At 36.5% G+C, this 16,127-nt stretch overlaps 1 protein-coding gene across 8 annotated transcripts in view; it reads left to right on the top strand.

Moving 5' to 3' along the window:
- Positions 1-16,127, top strand: part of LAMA2 (laminin subunit alpha 2) — a 615,089-nt gene that overhangs the window by 504,622 nt on the left and 94,340 nt on the right. The gene's annotated exons all lie outside the window — the stretch shown is intronic.

Here is a 16,127-nt window from a genome sequence, read left to right as displayed (position 1 = left end):
TAATTGCTTTGGGTCTATAAAAAGTCCTCTGATGCTAAAACAACAGAAAATTAAAACTAAAAAAAATTTCCAGATAGGTGAACTTAAAACCTATGTTATCAGCCAGATCAGGTTTTAGAAGTAGGTGGACAAATAGATTTCATATGCTGCTGGATGCTTGGAATCACCACCAGAGGCAACAGACTTCAGTGGTCCTGCGATATGAGGCCTCTGAGCTTTCCACTCGAATGGTCTTAAATGCTGTGCACTTGAATCTGGTGCCTTCCAATAACAAACAGCAACAACAATGAAAAGAAGGGTTATGTAGAGTGAATTCCATAGTTCTGGATCACTAAGATCATAAGGAATCATCACATAGTAATAATCACACAGTCTCACCTATTCTGCAATGTCATCTCCCTTCCTTTCCTTCCTCCCTCCCTTTCTCTAAGTCAGTGGAATGTGCTATGTCGTACATACTAACATGTAGGAAATTTAGGCAGTCATCACCTTCCCTTGGTATCTTTCATTAAAAAAAAAAAAATGAATCACCCTTTCACTCCTCTGGCAATGGGAGGTTTCCTCTCTTCAGTACCCTCTTGTTTACCCTGGAGTCATTGTCTCAAACTCACTCTCTTTCTCTCCCCCTCTCCCTCTCCCTGTCTCCCCCCTTCTCTCTCCCCTCTCCCTTTTCTTCTCTCTCTCCCCCTCCCCCCCTCCCCCCTCTCTCTTTCTCTTTCTCTCTTTCTCTCTCTCTCTCTCTCTCTCTCTCTCTCACACACACACACACACACACACACACACACACCAGCAATATTCATTAATACCCTCTAGCCCAGGCTCCCCCTTCTCAATTAGAGTCAGTGTTCAGTCTGATCTTCACTAGAATGAGCATTAGAAATAGAAGAATTTATACTGGGCTTCAATTCCAGTACATTGTGTTCTTTCTCTTTAGTCTCCAAATTCAAGTTCTGTTACTTGCTACAATTACCCATCATTTGAGGGAGCCATAATTCTAAAAATCTTTAGCATGGTCTTTTCTAGATATTTCTAGAAAAAAATATAAAATACAGAATAAAATGAAAGCAATTTGTAAGTGACATCTTCTTTTTCACAGAAACAAGAAGAGTGAGGTAGTAAAGAACAGTGCTGTATAAGCAAGGTGTAGGCTTTAGATAAACTAGAGATGAGGGGTGGTCTAAAAAATATATTTTTATAGGAGGAAATATACCTAAAAATTAAGTAAGTTTAAAGCCTTGATTCTAATAAATACATGAACTGCTGTTGTAAGTGATTTTCTAGTGTTTATTCCTTTAACATGAGGAGAGTGGGAATACATAGAAACCTCAAAAGGAGTTTTCTCTTGCTTTAGGGTCAAGAGTCTAGGGAATAAACTGGATTTTTGTAAATTTACTTTTATGTGGCAGATCAGTGGGGAAAAAAACCCTGATAGGAAGCAAGGACCCTAGAAAGGAAAGCCAGAGATTTCTGACAACATGCAGCCTGAGTTAATTCAGATCCATCCTAATGTTAGAAATTCATAGATATGCTAAATAAATTATAACTCCCCCAATTTAATGCATACTTCATTTTAGAAAGAAGAAACAAAGGGAAATCTAAAAGTACAGAGGGAGGTTAAAACAGAAAGGCACACTCTAAAGCTGGCACCTTTGTGGCTCAATGAATTTGGAACCTAAATATGCATCATAATATCTAGGGGCTGGGATTTTAAAGACCAGGCAGGGAAAGAAGACATCATAGATATCACCTTAGACCTATAACAGAAGTCTCTAATTGAAGGTCTGCAAAAACATGAAACTCTGGAACAATTGTCTTCATTAATGAGCACTCATGCCTTCCAGCCCCGGAACATTCCCGGAAGTCTTGTTTCTTTTCATGCCCCTGGTTGTGAAAAATGTGCCTCATAAGATGCTAAAATCACAAGCCTATGGATTGAAGTCCAAATTTATACCATTCATATGGTACAAGACTTTTCAAGCTGTGAAATTAACGGCAGGGGTACTAGTCTTGGCTACTAAAACCTCTAGAGCATCTAGGAAGATACAGAAAACTACTCTGTTTAGATACACTATAAATAATCAAGTAGGAGTGAAGATAGGCAGGCAAAGTACTTAACATGATCCTGAGATTACTGAAAAATCTGAAAGAGAATATAAAATTGTTTAAATTATTAAAATGTTAAAAGAATGAATAGAAAAGAGTGATGGAAGACTGAATTTCCATTTCCTATGGAAATTTCTAAAAGGAGCAAATAAAATTTCTAAAAATGAAAAATATAGTAATTAAAATTAAAAATTGAATGGGAGGGCCAAACAGCATATTAGTAACAGATGAAAAGAGAATGAGTTAGAAAGAAAGAGCTGAAAACATTGTCCAGAATGCAACAAATATGGTAAAATATAAAAGGAGTTTAGGAGGCAAGGAATGCAGATTGTAAAAATGTAAGTCTATGAGGAGTTCCGAAGTCAAAAGAGTGAAAATAGGGAACAGTAATGGTCAAAGAGATACTGAAAATTTTCAAATATTGGTGAAAAATATGATTCCCCAAATTAAGGAAAACCATCACGATAAATAAAAATAAGTCCATACCTGGAAAGATCACTGTTAAACTTACAGAAACGAAAAAGAAAACAAAATCTTGAAATAATCTAGAGAGAAAATGCAGACTATCTACAAAGGAATAAGATTTGCTGGTTAGCATACTTCCCATTGAAGTCACAATAGAAGTCAGACAATGCACTAATATCCTCATGGTATTTTATATGATACAATATGCCACTCAACTCAGAATTCTATATCCTGTTTTACCTCATTCAGAGGGGAGGACAAAATAATGGCATCTTCAGAGAAAAACTGAGAGTTTACCGATTAGACTCTCACTGAGCTACTATAAAATACACTTCAAAAGGAAAGTCAACATAATCAAGGAAATTGGGGATTAAAGAGACAAAGTGAACAGAAAAATAGCAAATGTATACAATTTAAGTAAGTATAGTGAAAATCATAATGAAGATAATTACTAAATGTATGTAATTGCTTTAAAAAGTTGAGCCAAAAGAACAAGAGAACAACAACATGAAAATGGACAGATGGTCAGAGTTACAAGTTTGTAAAGTCCTTAAAATTTTGGGAGGAGAGTGAAAAAAGACTGATTAGATTTAAACTTTGTTAAATATATGTTTTAAACATTGAGGAAAATTATAGAAGAATAAAAATAGGGATATTAATCAGAGTTCTCTAGAGAAGCAACCAATAGGATGGATGGATGGATGGATGAATGCAGAGATTTTTTTGAAATTTGTTTTAAGGAATTGACTCACACCACTGTGGGGGCTGTCAAGCCTGAGTTCTGTAGGACAAGCCAGCAGGATGAGAACCAGGGAAGTGTGGATGTATCAAGTTCAGAGACAGTCTGGAGGCAGAATTCTTTCATTTTGGGAGGAGTTCAGTCTTTTCTTCTAAGACCATCAACTGATTAGATGAGGTTCACCTACATTATGGAGCGTAGTCTGCTTTACTTGAACTCTACTGATTTAAATGGTAATTACATCTGAGATACTTTCAGAACAAGGTATAGACTTGCTTGACCAAAACCTGGAGACATAGCCTAGCCAAACTAATACATAAATTTAACCATAACAAACAGTTATACTTTCCCAATAAGTGAAGAGAAAAAGATGTGGACAGTAGAATTTTCAATCAATTCCATAAAAGGCCAAAAACAGAAAAACAGAAGCAAAAAAATGGTAAATATAAAACACAAAATATGATAGAATTAAATCAAAATACAGCAGTCGGAGTAATTATGACTAGCTGCCTCAAGAAATAAGCCCTGAAAAATCAGTTGCTTACCACAATCCATATTTCTGTCTCATAATGTAACCAAATGTGTGTCAGGCAACCCTACTCCATCTCGTAGCCACACTATACCATGGAGCCTCCGAGGTTGTCCTGGCAGGAAAAAAGAAAGACAAAAGAGACAGGCATGCTCTTCCCTGCCTTGGCCTGGACCACATCTGGTCTGTTGATCAGGAATAGTCACATACTTCGATCTAACTGTAAAAGATGCTGGGAAAAATAAGCACATCAAATTTTTGATGAACATTAACTGTCTCAGTATCAGGTTGTCTTCATAATAAATGCAAACAGATTAAAATTACTAGATGACAATAATATTTATACTCATTTAAAAATGTTGAAAAAATACAGCCATCAATATATGGTGTACACAAAATACCACTAACTCTAAGGGTACAGAGGACTGAAAAAGAAGGGACGCAAAGAGACACACCAGGGCGACACTAACCAGAAGAAAGCTGGTGTACTAATATTAATAATCAAAATAGACTTTATATTTTTTAAAAAAGAGTTATAAGATATAAAGAAAATATCACAATATAATAAAAGGATCAAGTTAACAGGAAGATTAAAAAATTTTGAACCCACAAAGTCATAACTGCGAAGCCTAAGAATGAATAAAGGCCAATGTGAGAATGAGGAAATCAACATAACTATAATAATAAAGGGAGATTTTAGGGCGCCTGGGTGGCTCAGTCGTTAAGCAGCTGCCTTCGGCTACAGGTCATGATCCCAGGGTCCTGGGATCGAGTCCCACATCAGGCTCCCTGCTCGGCGGGAAGCCTGCTTCTCCCTCTCCCACTCCCCCTGCTTGTGTTCCTGCTCTTGATGTCTCTGTCAAATAAATAATAAAATAAATAAAATCTTTAAAAAAAATAATAATAATAAAGGGAGATTTTGTCATTTCTCTCTTAAAAATTGAGAGGTCAAGCAAAGAGATGTAAGGATACAGATTTGAAAAGTACAATAAATGAGCTTGATTTAATGGTCTTATAGAACTCTATATTAATTAGATAATTCCATATGTCCCATTAGATAAAGCACTCATGAAACTTAAAAAAGAGAGAGCCATAAACTAGATCACAAAGCAAGTATAAGTAAATCCCAACACTCCAATAGCATCTCAATTCTCTGAGCACAGTGCAATAAAATTAAAAAATTACACATCAGTATTGTTCCCCAGAAATGTTTTAAATAAAAATCACACTTCAAATTAATTCATGGGTCAAAGAAAAATATAGTTTGAAATTACGAGTACAAAATATTTCATAACAAAATGGAGATAAAACTACACATCACACCCAGTGGCACTAAAAAAGCAAGTGAAGTTTAAAATACAGTTATTAGGAAAAGGTGAGAACTGAACCCAATTATCTAAAGTCTCTGATCAAGAAGTTCAAAATAATATATAAAGAAAGGAATAGAAATAAAAACAGAAATTAATGACCTAGGGAAGATATTAGGAAGCTGATTCTTACAATAAACAGGCAAAACAAGACTAAGTAACTAGAGCTGGCACATATGGACGGGATTAGGAATGGAGAGGGGGACATAACGGTAGAGATAATATAGATTTAATAAATATGGATATACTCGGGTACATGAGCGACTTTTTTCAAATAAATTTGAGTGCTTAATGAAGTGGACGATAAATCCAAATGTACTCAAAAAGAAAGAGTAAACCTGAGTAGGAGTCTCGTCATTAAATGAGTTGAGTCAGTTGTTAATAATCTACCCATAACAAAATAATAATGTCTACCAAAATTTCAAGGACTCAATATCCAAAACATTTTAAAGAAAAGAAAAACAAAGAAACATTCCCTGGCTTATTTTATGAGTCTGATATAATCTTGATGGCGGAACACTGTGCAAACAAGACAGGATCAAAAAGAAAAACTATAGGTCAATCATAAATAGAGATGTAAAACTTTAAATAAAATATTATCAAACCAAATCCAAATCTATATTTTTAAAGATGTACACAAATACGGTAAAAAGTTAATATTAGTCAAGTATGGATGATGGGGATACAGGTATCTATATTAATTTCTGTTCTTATCAGTATACTTAAATTATTTCCTAGTTAAGTGTTTTAACTAAAATGAAAGTAAGAGGAAATTGAAAGTCAGTTCTGCAGGAAGATCTGCCCTGAAAAATATGAAGAAAGTGGTTTTTCAAGGCTCCCGGAAATGAAAGAGCAACCCTCATCCTTCACACCAACAAGAGGCCCTACATTTCTTTCTTTCTTTTAAAATTCATGATGCATGCATATTTTATTTCCTTTTAAATTGAAAAGAGAAGCAGGAAATTTCAAGCAACAATCCCCTGACCTAACCTTTCTCACCTCTAAACTCACACGCCCAGGGACAATCATTGCTAAGTCTTCCAACTATTTCTTCTCCTTTGGTCTCTCTTGATAATATCATTATCATGTTATCATGCTATTCGTTACTTTAGGGAATTATCTTTTTAATTACTGCAGTGATATGTGACATGAAGTTCACATAGATCCTATCACATCACATCTCCCTCTCACCCATTTCCCAGTGTAGGTAGTTACCGTGTTTAGATCCTATACTGTTTTCTTTTTAAACTTAAGTGGAGGGGCTCAGAGCTTTATTTCCTGTTCCTGTCAATGATGGACTCCCCACTCTATAAATGCAGACCTTTGTGCCTTCATCCTGCCTTTAGTTCCCTTTCTCCTTCCAACTTCTAACCCCCCCCCCCCTTTTTTTAAGATTTTATTTATTTATTTGACAGAGAGAAAGATAATGAGAGCAGGAACACAAGCAGGGGGAGTGGGAGAGGAAGAAGCGGGCTTCCCGCGGAGCAGGGAGCCGGATGCGGGGCTCGATCCCAGGACCCTGGGACCATGACCTGAGCTGAAGGCAGACGCTTAACGACTGAGCCACCCAGGTGCCCCCCAACTTCTACCCTTTTAACTTTCGTATTGTCATACAAATAGAATTTAAATTTTTGTCTATAACCAGAACCTTAATTGGAAGCACTTCCTTAAAAGACCGCCTCTGATTTTTTTCAGTGCGGGAAGCCTGGGGGGCACTTGTCTGGCTGCATCGCCCTGTGCCACCAGTGAAGGGGTAAAGGGCACTCTGTTCCATAAAAGGATTTGCAGGGCATTTTCCATTTTTATCCTCATGGCTGACTCTCATCCCCTACCTCACCCATTGTTTCTGAGCCTGGCCACCTTCAAAGTCTGTGAGCCTCCTTCCTGGATTACCCCCTCCTGAGCAAGGTGAGGGTCCAGTGACTGCAGTGGATTGAAGGGGGAGTAAGTATCTGAGGACCCGTGTTGATGTGGTGAGGGAGGCGTGTCTATCCTTCTAAAGTGAAGATTCCTCCGCTGAAGTCATACACTTTCTCTTACCTCCTTTTCTTTACACCACCATACTTTTAATTTCCACCATCTCCCCTGCACACTTACTCCCATTTTATTTAGTCTCTTGGTACTGTTTTGTGAAAACAGTGTCTTTTGCTCAAAATTCAGATTTTTAAAATTTTTTTTTCTTTTTCAAAATTTTATTTAAATTCAAGTTAGTTCACCTATAGTGTAGTTTTAGTTTCAGGGGTAGAATTGAGTGAAGAATTCAGATTTTATTTTATTTTATTTACTTATTAGAGAGAGAAAAATAGCACGAGCAGGAGGAAGGGGCAGAGGAAGAATCAGACTCCCTGCTGAGCAAGGAGCCCGATGCGGGGCTCGAACCTGGGACCCTGGGATCATCACCTGAGCTGAAGGCAGTCACTTAACCGACTGAGCCATCCATGTGCCCCAAAAATTCAGATTTTAAATTAGGTAATCCATATTTCTGAGGAGTCTTTTGCTCTCTTCCTATATTTTATTTCCTCGTGGGGAGGGTATGTTTGAGGGTCTCCACTAACCCATGCAGTGGTTGGAGGGGTCAGAAAAAGGCATCCCCACTGGGTGAAATACACCACCAGGCCACACAGTGTGGTGAGCAGTAAGCTGGCCAGTCCAGTGCCCCTCTGTGTGTGTGTAAACCTTTGGGCACAGCCCCAAGATCCCTGGGCTTTGGAAGCTGCTGAGTTTCTCTGCCTGCCCTCTGCTGTGCACAGTGAGCTCCCATGCTATTTCACTGCTCGGTGACTGTGATGTTTTGTTTCCTTCCTACTTGCTTTTTTCCAGAAAACAATGTTCCCAGAATTAAAATGTAGGCTGATAATAGACCCGTTAGTGGACAGAAACGTGGATCACCACAACTGGCCCCCTGAGTATTTTGCTCTTTAACTATTTCTCACCCAGGATGCCATGATTTTCATATAGGTAACACCTGATACATAGTAGCCGATCACAAATGTAAATTGCCACCTCCCATCTCCAAACACTAATGTCAGAAATCTAGCATGGCCAGGATGCCTCAGATTTTCAGAATTGATAAGATATTTGAATTGTCATGAGATATAGGAAAGTTGAAGAGAGAAGACGATTTCAAAGGAAAAATAAAATTTCTTTCCCTATTTGGTTTGAGGTAATGTCTGAATATCTGTTTGAATGTAGATGTCATGTGGGATTTTTTTTAATGGATGGGAATTAGGTTCTAGTGGTGTGCTAGAATTTCTAAATCAAGTTGGGGAAAGAAAATAGCAGGATAGAATTTGGGAATTAGAAGATCTGCCTTCAAATTGAGTGCATTGTACGATCTATTCTGATCCCTCCCTTGACTTGATTCTTATGGTAAATATAGTACATAAAGCCCAGATCCTTTTATCTGATTTAATATTCAATCTCCAACACTCTAAGATCATTTCTTACTCTTCATTGGCCTAGTTATGGTACTTATAAGAGGTGCTCATGAACTACTTATTGATAAGTACGAGGTATTACACATGTCCACATTTTAAATTTTCTCTTTAAGATTTTAAAAATTGTGACCACATACTTAATGTACTTAATGTGTAAATAGCATTACAAAATACAACATACAGGGTAATCAGAGAAAATTGGAATTCTAACCTGTCCTCAAACCAGCAATAATCACAGATGTTTTCATTCGTCATGCTAATAAAAATAATACATTTCGACTTTTACCTAATTTATTCTTTGTTATAAGTTTTCCTTTCTTTCCTACTATTATTCTGTCCTTTAATATTATTAATATTATTCCTAATAATTTCTTCTTATTTGTTAGTTTTTGAGTCCTTATAGTAGCAAGATTCTTTGACATAATGGCTATTGGTGTATAAATCATAAGGGTAAACACTGTGAATCTTGCAATAGAATGATTAAACATTAAGGCATTTCTAATGAGTGTTTGTTTAGAGATATGGTCATATCTTCTCTTCAGTCTGTCTTATTTAGTATTTGCTTTGTGTAATTGGATGAACCAAAATACATAAAGAATACTTGCAAGGTCATTTTTGAGTTTTTATTTCCTACATAAAGGACTGTGCAAATATTAGCAGAATACATACTGCATTCAAAAGGCTCGATAAAATATGGTGTTAGTCAAGTTGTACCCTTTAAATCACATATACCTTGTATTTTATTCTGTCAACCACTGCTTAGAAGTTATTCACACAGTCATTTTGACTTCTTATTAATACCTACAATCACTGGGGGTGTCTGGGTGGCTCAGTTGGTTAAGCATCTGCCTTTGGCTCAGATCATGATCCCGGGGTTCCAGGAGCTCAGGTCATGATCCCAGGGTTCTGGGATCAAGCCCCAAGTTGGGCTCCCTACTCAGCGGGGAGCCTGCTTCTCCCTCTCCCTCTGCCATTCCCCCTGCTTGTGCTCTCTGGCTCTATCTCTCTGTCAAATAAATAAGTAAAATCTTTTTAAAAATATACCTACAATCATTGGAATTTAAATTTTGTACCCATGTAGTATTAATGGGAAAATGGCATAAACCCGTAATTGATATGACAATTGAATCTGCTGATAAGATTGGTGAGCATTTTTTCTCCATCAGCAGCTCAGCAACTTACCTAACAACTGAGTGATTCACACAATAGCAAATATGGAAAAAGTCAGTGAGAATTGAAGTCATCTAGAAAAATATTGAATCTGTATGTAAAAGTAGTATTCATTAAGCCACCATGATTTAGTGATTTTCCCAGTATATGATATGCTCATTGGAGTCAATAATTTTAAAAACTAGATAGGAAACAAAAAAGCAAACTTCTGTTTTATGACCCAGCATTAGACATATTTAAAAATTCAGGGCATGAAAAGTTAAAAACCAAAGGGTTTGTTTGTATCATCAGTCCAAAACATGGCAATTCTTTGGGGTGATGCTATAATGCAACATAAATAAGAACTAATTTCGTTCAAGGTGGTTGTGCTCTCAGACTCATTATTTAGAATTTCCACCTATAAGGGCAATAATCAAGAGGTGAAATGGCCACACTGGATTGGACTTTGAACATCAACTGGAAAAAAAAATATTAGGCTCTGAGAATGTTCTCCAACTCCATAAATGCTTCTCTATTGCCTTGACTCCAAATCAAGATTTCTTATAGTATCTGCTCATTCTGCCCCCATCAGCTTCTTCAGTTCGTGCCTCATTGCAGTAAGCTAGTGGCACCCATAGGTGCTGGGGCAGTGGCTGTCAGGCTGTAATTGGTGAAAATCTGTTCTCACTTAGTCATATATTTTTAAATCCTCTCTTGATTGTCCTTCTTGGTGTTCTCGTCAAGCTGAAAGTGCCCAGTCACAAATTCTAAACTTGCAGTTTTGAGGATTCCTATTTCATGCAAGTCTCCTCTGTATGCTCACTGGCTTTCAGTCTTCTGCAGAGATTCATCTAATCTCTCTCTCATCCTAGGGCATAGTGTGCGAGGCCAGGACCTACAGCCTTTCAACAGATTTCTGACCACGGCCATCTCCCTGGGTTGTTTGTTCCTCACTCTTTATTTACTATTTCATTTTAATACCCTGTAGTGTTTTAAAAATATAGGTCATATTAAAACACCTTTAAAATCAATGAACAGTGATTTCCTTATTTTAAAATTATGATCTTTTTTAATTGTTACAAAGGCAGTTCTTACCTGTTATAGAAAAGTGGAAAATACAAGCAAAAGGAGAAAATATATAATGTGCATAAGCCCACCAAACACAAATGATCAATTTTATAATGTTTATCTGCACGTACCTTTTCCTATGCAAACAAATTTTTGGCAAATATAGAACTGTTTTGTAACTTAATACATAAATATATCTAATTAACATCACATGCACATTTTTTCAGTATTCTCAAAAATTATATCTTTTACAATGTATATAGGATTAGATTCCACCATTTCTTCTGAGAATTTATTTTACTAGAGTAAGAAATTTCTCCCTGATTTTTAACAACACTCTAACATACCTGAATATAAATTTCTTCTGATAAACACCTCATACAAACACATTACAGCTAATCACCAGCCCTTACATGTATCCCTGCATATTATTGGAACCATTTTCTTTATTAAAAAAATTTTAGACTTAAAATCATTTAAGTTATGTAATGTCTTTGCACAGTATCTCCTTTAGAGATATGCAGGACTTATCTTCTAAAATAAATTATTTCATAAAGAGGGAGCAATGGAATAAGTCACAAACCATGCTGATGAATCTTCAATTACTTCTCTAACAAATAAAAACAAAGGAAAAAAGAAATATTCTACATCTGTCCTTAGAGACAACTCTTTGAATGAATTCAGAAATTCTGTCTCTAATAAAGAAATTATTTGAGGACCATTTAGAAAAGCAATAAAAGTGTAATGTAGAAGGTAATACAAACAATAGCTTTTATAATTCTTCTTTTTAAGACTTTATTTACTTATTTGACAGAGAGAGAGAGAGAGCACAAGCAGGGGCGAGCGGCAGACAGAGGGAGAGGGAGAAGCAGGTTCCCCACTGAGCAGGGAGCCCGATGCAGGGCTTGATCCCAGGACCCTGAGATCGTGACTTGAGCCGAAGGCAGACACTTAACCAACTGAGCCACCCAGGCACCTCTAAAAAACAGCTTTTAAATTTGCTTTCTTAAATAATAAATCACTGGGAGACAGGTATAACACCCTAAGCTTAACTTCAGGTCTCATATTCACATCTTCTTCTCCTAATAGAGCTTCCTCTGACAACAAAACACTGCCAGGTTTCCATGCTCCATTATGGTAGTAACCATTTTCTTTATAAGGGATTGTTTTTTTGTTCTCTACTACAGTTCCAGTGGGCAAGGCAGACTGTCTCCGTCTTTGGATAATCAGAGCTTACTTTGGTGCTTGAGACAGCTAAAAACTTTTTTTGGGTAAATCAGTCAATTCCTTATCAATGACATGGTACTTTAACAAGAGTTACTATGAATATTTAACAAATAGTAGGAAGGAGAATACTAACATGTATTAAAAACCAATTAAATGCCAAGCCCTCTATAAAATCTTTGTAGACTTTATCATTTCATTTTTTTCTGTATCTTTCCTTCTCTAAAAATGTCTTAAATTATCTCATATTTTCCATAAACAATCATTAACTAATAAAAACATACAGTAGCCTACATATAATACTGTGTATGATATATTTTCATAAACATTTTATATAATTTATATATATATACATATACACACAAAATAACTTATTTATAAAAATACAATTTCTAAAAAGCAAGAAACAACATATCTTGCAACTCTAAGAACCTCATTTATACTTCCCATATGCTGTAGACACAGCTCAGAAACTCAGATGCAGTGCTTATGAATATGTATGAAGTATAATTAGCTTGGAAAATGCTGCTTCATCACCTGTCCTGATGTAGATGTGCTTCGGTGACTTACTAAGCAATGTTGGAAAAGGAACTCTCCAAATTCCAATGAGTTGAAACAGTTCCATTCATCCATAACATGTTAGTAAGTTTTCATTCTGTTATCATATGAAAGGCTGTTCTTTTAAACCTGGGTTGTGGATGTACTGTTTATGACTGACAGTTGTATGTCATTAGCCCTTTACTTTAGTATTTTGGAGTGCTTCTTGAAACACTGAAAACCTGTCTATCCCTCCGCATCCCTTGAACACAAACCTCTCATTTCCACTGCCCTTGCCTAAGGTTACAACTTTTTTTCTCTAGCCTATACTATGATAATAGCCAATTGGTGTCTCCTTTTTCTGCCACACACCTGCCCAGTTCATCTTCCTGGACTAAAACTCTAACCATACACTCTTACTCAGAAGCTTTCAATGGCTCCATGTTACTTATTGCCCAGTGTTTTTAGCCTGACATTCAAGCTTTCCAGAAATTGACTCTAACCTGCCTAACAGCCTTAGTTCTTCATACTGCCCTTCATAAACTCTACAGTCCTTTGCAACTGAAATACTTGTTCTGTTCTCCGCACATCAAAATTTCCTGCCTCCTTGGGGCAACTGTGTGGCTCAGTCAGTTGAGCATCCAACTCTTGATTTCAGCTCAGGTCATGATCTCAGGGTCCTGGGATTGAGTCCCACGTCATGCTTCACACTTGGCAGGGAGTCTGCTTGAGGATTCTCTCCCTCTCTCTTTGCCCTTCCCCCCACTCATGCTCTCTTGCTTTCTCAAATAAATAATAAATAAATCTTTAAAAAAAAAAATTCCTGCATCCTTGCCTTTCCGTCCCTTACCTGAGCAAGGAATGGTTGACTAAAAATCCAGGAAGAAATCATCAGCTTCCTGAAAAGCACAAAAGACAAGATGCTTGGGAGCAAAAGAGAGGTGACATTCATAAATGCAAGAAAATAGGAAATTAGCAGCAGGGAAGTCTATCAGCAGATGGACTTTAGTTAGGGCTCAGTCATGTTGTTGGATAAATGTGCCAAGGCCCAATGAAAGATCAATAAGTTGATAATCAGACTAATCAGAAAAAAAATCAATATCCAATATTCAACATCAGGAATAAAAGAGGTAAAATCAGTACAACTTCTGCAGACAATAAAGGATTAAAAAAAGAAAATTATTAATGACTTTATCCCAGAAATTCAACAATTTGAATGAAATGGACAGATTCTTTGAAAATTACCAACTACCCAAACTCATAAATAACTAACTTGAATGTCCATTAAATAATTGAATTTGTACTTAAAAACCTTTGTACACACATATATACACACACCCCACACACAAATTCAGCCCCAGATGATTTCACTGGTGAATTCCATGAAACATTTAAGGAAGAATTAATAAATTCTTCAGAGAATTGAAGAGAAAATATGTCCCACCCCATTCTATGAGGCCAGGATCACTCTAATACAAACCAAAGACAGTATGAAAGAAAATTTTAAATCAATATCCCTCATAAACATAGATGCAAAAATTCTTGACAAGGTTATAAAAATGAAATCTAACCATTTATTAAGATAAGCTACAAACTATTGGAATATATTTGCAAATTACTTGTCTGATAAAGGATTTATATCCAAATTATGCACAAATATCTTTCAAAATTCAGTAACAACAAACAACCCAATAAAAAATTGGGCAAAAGATTTAAACAGATGGAAAATAAGCACATGAAAAGGTGCTCAAGATTATTTGTCACAAGGAAAATGCAAATTAAAACCAAAATGATACACCTATTAGCATGTCTAAATTTAAAAAGACTGACTACATCAAGTACTAGCAAGGATGTAGGCAAACATAATTCTCATACACTACTGTTGGGAATTTAAAGTAGCACAAATAATTTAGAAAACAAGTTGGTAGTTTCTTAAAAAGTTAAACATACTACTATATCATCTAGCCACTCCACTTCTAGGTATTCACTCCAGGAGAAAATGAAAGCATATGTTTATCTAAAGATTTATACACAAATGCAACTACCACTCAATTTACAATGGTCAATGCTGGAGATGAGTGAAAGAAGCCAGACAAGAGAACAAACTAGATGGGCCCATTTATATAAGATTTTGTAAAATACAAATTAATAGTGATGGGAAGAGGAGCAGTGTTTGTGTAGAGATGCAAGGAAGGGTGGAAGGGAGAAAAAAAAGAAATGAATATTTCCTCTACCTTAATTGTCGTGATGGTTTCATGGGTGTCTATATGTCAAAACTTACCAAAATGTAAATTTTAAATATGGGAAGTTTACTTATGTCTCAGTAAAACTGTTGAAAAGTGTAAAAGGCAGACAAAAAATGAATACTGGTCACCATTGTCCATAGTCCCTCAATTTCCCCAGCTCAAACTTTAGTCTCTTTCCATGTTGTCTGACTTTTCTCCCTCTTTTCCTCTGACTTCATTTCATTATTTTCTTCCTTGCAGCAAATCAACTTTCTCTCCCTCCTTTATCCACTTTGCATATCCAAGATAAGCTTTAAAATTGTGGTTGTTAAATGCTTGCCAGATTGTATTTTTCTAGAAAGACATTCACATCTCAAGGCTGCAGGGATCAGATGAGATCGGGCACGTTCAGGGTGGTATGAGGGGGAAGGCTGTTTTTCTTCCTTCCTCTCTCCCTCCCTCCCTCCCCCCCTTCCTTCCTTCCTCCCTCCCTGCCTCCCTCCCTGCCTCCCTCCCTCCCTCCCCCCTTCCTTCCTCCCTCCCTCCCTCCCTCCCTCCCTTCCTCCCTTCCTCCCTTTCCCATCTTTGCCTAATTTCATCTAGTACTCTGGGTGACCCATATCATCGGGGTGACTCAAGATCGTCAATACCAACATTAGTTATTTTACTACAATGATATTAGCATCTACTGAAACCTACTTTATCCCTATCCAAATTGATTTGGACTCCTGAGCCTTAAATTTCTTTCTCTGCTTGACCACTTCTCCTTCCTCATTGTCAGACAGATTGTCAGCTATCACTTCTGCGGCTTTCATGTGCCTATTTAGAGAATCTTCATCCTTCTTTCTTTGTAATTTCCTTCCTCTGATCTGTTTTGATCCAGAAAACTTATAACCAAGGGAGTAAGAATGGCATGTAAATTTGGAACAGATGTAGAACCTGAGTAGCTAACTAAGGCTTATTTTTTTTTTTTTAAGTAAGGTACACTGGATTTGTGCCACTTACACCAATGCTCTTTCCTTTTTTTTTTTTTTATTTTTTTTGAGATAAATGACACTATGTGATGTTAGTGTATCTAATTTCCAAAGGAAACTGTAGGACTAAAAATTTCTGTGTTCTCAGTTGAAGAAACTGTCCATTTGCCATAGAATAATTTTCTGGATTTGTCGCTCTTTTTGCAAGTACTAGCTACATACGCACAATGTCCCTTTTTATTTATGTAGATGTATCCAATATGTCCTTTTGTAGATTTCTTAGTATTATGTAATCAATCTGTTCTGTGAC

Source organism: Zalophus californianus, chromosome 7 (assembly GCF_009762305.2).
Source record: "Zalophus californianus isolate mZalCal1 chromosome 7, mZalCal1.pri.v2, whole genome shotgun sequence".
Lineage (NCBI taxonomy): Eukaryota > Metazoa > Chordata > Mammalia > Carnivora > Otariidae > Zalophus > Zalophus californianus.
This window is presented reverse-complemented; position numbering and strand designations above follow the sequence as displayed.